Genomic DNA, 6,440 nt, shown 5'->3' on the forward strand with positions numbered 1-6,440 from the left:
CAGGATGGGTGGTCTTGTGTTGCTTATGTTCTCGGCTGTATGAACCAGTCCTGGCTATTAGAGGAACAGATGGCTTCAAAAGATCAGTTTCCTGGATCTGTGAATCCTGGGCAAACTAATTCCCTTCCTTTAGAGAATGACAGAAAAACCCATTTCCTCCTTCTTTCTATTCCAGGCTTCGTTCCCTTTTCTAAAGACTCGCCTCTAGGGAGCACAGAGAGATCCATGTGCACAAAATGCTTGTCCAACCTGCAGCAATGGAGGCAGGCTCTGACTTTAGCCAGCAAAAACAGGCCTTGCCAGAGAAGCCCCAGAGAAGGAAATGTTCATGGTCCATCCTGTCAGGCATGAAAAGACTCTGTATCTGTAGCCAATCTGACACCTCAGTGGCAGATAGGGATGAGGAGAGAACAATTTCCTCACAAAGAAGATGGACACACTTGTCCAAGAAGAAGAAAGCAGCTGAGAACCAGGTGAAGTCAGAGGAGGTGAAGCTGCAGGAGGATACAGGGAAAGTTGAACTGGATCCTACAGGTGAGGATTCAATCCACATGGTTAGCGAGGAGCGTGTGGGGAATACTCACACCAGTGACCCTACAAGCCTTATACATCAGGGCCTTCTCACGGGACAGTGATGGGTACCTCAGAGTCTGGAATCCATTTAGTGCCAGATCCTCTTGGTGAGGGTGGCCAAGGTCCATCACTGAGGTGGGGAGAGCTGAATGTGTTGTCACCCCCCTCTGGGGGTCTGGCACTGTGGGATGGGGAGTACTAACATTGCTCTGGGCTGTAAGGAAAACAGAGAGGCTGGACGTTGTAGGAAATCGTTTCTTGTCTCCTGGAGTGGGTCCGTTTCATCAGTAAAATGCTCCAGAGGTCTCAGCAGGTCACCACTGGGAATCGTAGCAGAGCTGAGCCATTACTTCTTGGTGGGTTAAATGCAAATGAGACCCATTGCCCATTACTGACAGGGAAGGTGTACAAGGGGAGGGGATGAGTAGAAAACACCATGGCACAGAAACTGGCCCCTAGGTCTGAGGAAGCCTCATATGGTAAAAGCCCCCAGCAAAGAGCCATGAGATCAGAGTTCTCTGCTTAGCTCTGCCAACGACCTTCAGTCTGACCCTGGGCAAGTGGCTTCGGGGCTCTGCGCCTGACCTCCACCCTCTGTAAACCAGGGATACTACATGGAAAAGAGAAATGTTAAGAATGTTTTTTTCTGCTCCAGGGAGGAAGAAGGAGGCGTCTGAGTCGCAGGGGAAGTGGGAAAAAGGGAGCCCAGAAGAGCAAGAAGAAGAGCGCACTCCCACCCCGTCATTACCAAGCAGCTCCCATATGACGATGGTAATGATGCTTTGTGATTGTGCTAATGGAAAGCATCCCCTGCTGTGTGTAGTAATATCTCCTGGAGCTGGGATCTCTGACAGGAGAACTACCTGCCCCTTGCTCAGGGAGCTGAAAAGAAAAACTCTTCAAGTGTGATCGACTCCAGCCAGTCTTTACGAGTTTCTCTGGGTTGGTTGAACGAGGCCAAGGTTGACAAAGGGGTTTAGGCACCTCAAGAAGTTCAGAGGTGCTTAGTGGGATTCACAGAAGTGCCTGACTCAGCTGCCTGATTCTGATGCATGGGACACAGGCACTGCTGAAAATCCTACCAGCCCCCTCCCTGCACGTGTAGGGGTAACCCACACACCTGCTGGGTGTGGTGTTCTGACCCGTCTAGTGGCACCGGGACCACTTAGAGACAGAGATCAAAGGAGGCTGCTCTAGAGTCTTAGCTAACAGCCAGGTGGGTTTTAGCTCATGCAGTAGAGGCTCCTGCACTAAGCTCCAGAGGTCCCAGGTTGGATCCCTCCTGCCAATATCTGCCAGGCATCTAGATGCATTCGTAACTCTTATGGTTAGTGACAGAGCACCCTGCAGCACATACAACAGTCTGCAATTCTGGGAGCTTGTTACACGCCAGGGGGCTGGAGTATCTATGTGAGTGCGTGGCTCTGGTTTGCTCTACTGCATCCTCAGCTGCTGGCATCCAGGACAGATGGTGCTAATCCAGCCACGCAGGCCAGCTGCAGTAACACTCAGGAGGTGCCTGACGTACCAGGGCAAAGGCCTTCAGCACCCCAGTCCCTAGGTTTAGGTGACCCTGGAACCAGGCCCCCTGCATACATTATGCCCAGTGAGTTCTGACCCAAGGGGGGTCTGGCCCCAGAGGCCCACGGTTTGGGATTCTCCTCAGCCAGGCAGACTTGCCCCTTCAGTCAAAGCTACTTTCTGTGCTGCTGGCGATTCCTGCCTGGTTTGTGGCAGCACCACATGCTGTGGGGTGGGGAAGGAAGAGGCATTTCCATTTCGGCCCTGTTCTCAGTCCTTTCCTCACAGATACTGTGGGCTGCTAGAGTTGCTGAGCCAATCTGCTCAGGCGCTCGGGGTGGGATGGGACGGGGGCAGGTTCTGCAGTGACCCCTCGGCTGCACTCAACAAGCAAATTGAATGGGCTTTGCAGGCCATTGAGGCTTTCTCAGGAAAAGCTGAGCTTCCTGGGAGGAGGGGCTAGAGAGGGAGGAAATAGGTGGCCCTTGGGGTCTCAGCACTGGCTGAGAGGCTCCCATCTTCTCAAGTAGAGGGGGAGGTGGAAGCATATGAAAGACTGAGGAACCCTCGGTACCTGTTGAGGTTTGTTAAGAAAAGGGCTCAGCCGGAATATCCACGCTCACTAGGCGCTGCCAGCCTCCCACGGGGACAGACTGTTCCAGGGCAGCTGAGCAATGGAAATACTCAGTCCCAACAGGCTTTGTCCCTGTTCATTGCAGACCCCCGGGGAGCAGCTTTCCTCAGCCCAGCTCCAAGCCCTGCTGATGAAAGCCGTGAAGGGTCTGACAACACCCACCCTGGAGCGATTTCAAGCTGCAGAGGAAGAGCTGAGGACCATCGTATCTCTACACGGAGACAAGATGGAGAGAGTAAGAGACTCCAGCCGTGGGGCAGGGAGATGCTCCCCAGAGAGGGAGAGGGGAGAATTTCCTCTCCTAGGAAACCATTCCTGGGACACACGGACATGGTGCTTTGAAGGTTGGCTCAGCCCCTTTCCCTTCATCACTTGGCCGCGGGGATCCGTGGCGTCAGGTGTTTAAGGTATTCTCTGCCCGCTGGAGCTCTGACACGTCCCTGAGGACAGCCCAGCCTCACTGAAGGGGAGCGATAGCCCCAGCTCTGGCAGCGCAGCACTTACCTAGTCTGCCCATAGGCCTCCACATTAGGCTCCAGGAGCAGACATGGTTTCCTCAGACATGCTGCGGGGCCTTGTTTTTCTCACTGAAGGATCAGGATGAATTTGGTTTTGCACTTTTCTCTCTCTCTCTCCCTAGCTCTGATCCTGTTGCCCATCCCCACAGCATCTGAGTACCTCCCCAGTGAATTAGATTGGCTTAGGGAGGTTTCTGGCAGACTTCATTTCTACATCCCCTGGGTAGGAGGCTTTCAGAGTCATTATTCCTCCCTATTAATGAAGCTCCACCACCCTCCTGGGAGGTAGGAATTCAACCCATTTGACACCTGGGGAAACTGAAGCCCAGAGAGCTCCTTGACTTGCTCAAGCCTGAGCAGGTGGGGTTATCGAGAAAGGAATCAGGGTTCACGTTCCCTACAGGCCTTTAAACATTGCCTTCAATCGCTCGGCCTGGAAATAGGTGACATTCCTGCCCTTCCCCAGATACCGCCTGCCCAAGACGCGTAAGTGCAGACTTATTCCCCTCCAGGGCTTTGGCTTTCCTGGAAACTCAGAGACTAATAAATGAACACAATCCTCAGTCTGAGCTTCCTTCCCAAACCTGCCTGTTCCTGGGGTTTCCTGCAGGTCGTCCCTGTCTCTGGCCGAGTTCCCTGTTTCCAGCAGATCCCAGCGGGAACTTAACAAATGGTCACTCAATCAGCAGATCAATTTGTGCAGGGCTCTAACTCCTGCTAGCAGAACAGGGCAACAGAATCCAGCCACCTGGGTTGGAGCTCCTGCTCCTTGTTTGAAAGAGGAAACAGCAACGTCCGATTCCTCATGGAAGACCCCTAGGGGGCGGCTTGTCCCTTTCGGGTCTGTCTACCCTGTGCTGCAAACTCTGCAGCAGGGGCCGTAAAGCCTGGCCCTACGGACTTGTGCTCCCAGGGCTGGCACTGGGGGGCCAAACGGCAATGCAGCCTCTTCTGGGCTTGGGCTGGAACTTGAGCCATAGCCTGAGCCTGTGGTTAGAGACCCGGCTCTGAGATTTCTTATGGCAGGTTTTAAAATCCCGCAGTGTAGAGGTTCTCCTTAGGGCTGGGGCCTGGAGCTGGCCAGCCCTGTCCAACTAGCCCTGCCTGCCATCTCTGGGATGGGCTCTGGGGTACATCCGTGGAACCAGCTGGGTCTGGAGCAGCGCTTCTCTACCTGGGACATCCTCAGGGCCAAGCAGCTGGTATTGGATGTGCCCCACACAACACATTTGGGGCCCACAATGGAAACTAGGTTGAGAAGCACTGGCCTGGAGGAACTGATTGTGCTAGAAAGAGCAACAGGAAATTGCAGAGATGGAGGAAAGGCTGCTGCAGGGAAGCCCTTGAGAGCAGGACTGAGAGCAGTTTGCTAAGGCAGGGAAGGCCCTGGGACATCAGGGGAGTTTGGGCTGTGCCCACGGTAAGGTTTCGGGTAAAGCTTTTGTGTGTGTTTCTGAGCTTTAAGCTGCTAAACCAGACCTCAGGAAGACTGGGGTTCCTGGACTTGTCAAAGCCTCTTTCTTGAGATTATGGAGGTGCCAAGATGGGCAACCAAGGTGAGAGGTGGCTTGCAGGGCTGCCAGGAGGGGTTACCTGGGAGGAGGCCACTCACTGATAAATCCATCCCTCAACTTTCTGGCATTCTTCCAGGTTCGAGACTTCGTGGGATGTATCTTAATTTGGCTGGACAACATCTGTGATCTCAGAGCCAGAAAAGCAGCGCTGAGGGCCATGGCCTTGCTGGCTCATTCCCACCCCCAGGACGTGGTTCTGAGCTGTGTGGCACACACACTGTCATCAGACAGGTAGGGAGCTGCTCTGTTATCACCTCAGGCCATTATTTCTCTTCCTGCTCCTACTGACAGGCCACAGTCCGGGAAGGGTCCATCAGGCTCACACAGTTGGAGGGAGTTTCCTGCTGTGCAGAGAGCTGTCCATGCTCACTAAGAGAAGATGCCCAGGCCCAACCACTGAGGAGCCAACCCTCCTCCTGCACTCCCCAGGATGGAGATGTGCCAGTTTTTTGGAGAATTCCAGCATTGTCCTGATTTCTATGGGTCACCCCACTTCCTTTCCCATCCAGTACAGGGCCAAGAAATGACTTTGGGGATCACTCCACATCCTTGGGTCACGAGGTCTGGCTGCTCCCTATTGTGTGAGAGAAGGGAGAGATGGAAAAGGCCCATGAGGTCCATCTGTCTGTCCCCTGGGGACCAGTGCAGGATTGTTACCTGTAGACAGATCCCTAGTTATTCCATTGCTGAGGAAGTGGTGAAAAAACGCACTCATCCTTATGGAGCTGCACAGCAGAGGTAAATCTCTTAAAACAGAAAGTTCCAGCCGTACTTGTTGCAAAATAAATAAATAAATAAATAAATAAATGATCTACACATGACCAGAGTGTAAATGCAGTGTAGCCTGCCTGAGTCTGCAGACAGCCGGCAATAACAGCTCTGAGAGGGGTGAGTGCCTCCTTTCATCTCAATATGTTGCGAACCCTGAATCCTGCTGGTTATTGCCGATCACTTTGCAGAGTCATCCAGCTGAGGTGTTTATAACACAATCCCCATGTGCCTAGGGGCCCTGAAACCTAACTGGACCCTCTCCAGAGATCAAAACTGTAGCTTTCCTCAGCATCCTCTGCAATGCAGTTCTGCACTGACCATAGACAAATCTGTGTAACACTGGAGAGCAAATTGAAGAGCAGCATGAAAGAAACTGAATTTCTTACCCAGTTCCCTTACCAGAGGAATACAGTGTTGGTTTTCATATTGATTTGTGTTTGAATTGTAAAGCTTTCAGGTTTGAATTCCTTGAAGCAGCCCCAGTGCTTTCCAGGGTCTATGCTCAGAAGCTACAGAAACTCGGCAGCGCTGGCACAGAATTTCAGTCAAGCTTCTTGAAGACCTTAAATCCAGACCATTTGCTCTTGGTTTGTCCAACCTAATTCTCAATGTCCCCAGGGCTTGACCACCATGTCCGACCTTCCTCACCAAACTCGGAAGTCAAATGACAGGAAGCCTTTTGGATCCATCTGCAGTCTTCCTCTGCAGATGCCTGGGGGGACCAGCAGTGCTTAGCTCAGCAAGAATGGAGAGAAGAGAGGAGGGGAATTTCAGTAGTAGTTTCCTTCCAGTTGTCACACTGGGCAGTACAATCTCCCCTTCCAAGCTCCTGAATCCTCTCCTATCAGG

At 52.6% G+C, this 6,440-nt stretch overlaps 1 long non-coding RNA gene across 1 annotated transcript; it reads left to right on the forward strand.

The window, feature by feature from the left end:
* The first annotated feature begins 495 nt into the window (after nucleotides 1-495).
* Nucleotides 496-3,306, forward strand: LOC115650683. Its single transcript, XR_004000193.1, has 3 exons — nucleotides 496-534; nucleotides 1,229-1,344; nucleotides 2,814-3,306. It is a non-coding gene; the product is annotated as an uncharacterized LOC115650683 (long non-coding RNA).
* Nucleotides 3,307-6,440: the final 3,134 nt, after the last annotated feature.

This window comes from Gopherus evgoodei, chromosome 4, assembly GCF_007399415.2.
Source record: "Gopherus evgoodei ecotype Sinaloan lineage chromosome 4, rGopEvg1_v1.p, whole genome shotgun sequence".
Lineage (NCBI taxonomy): Eukaryota > Metazoa > Chordata > Testudines > Testudinidae > Gopherus > Gopherus evgoodei.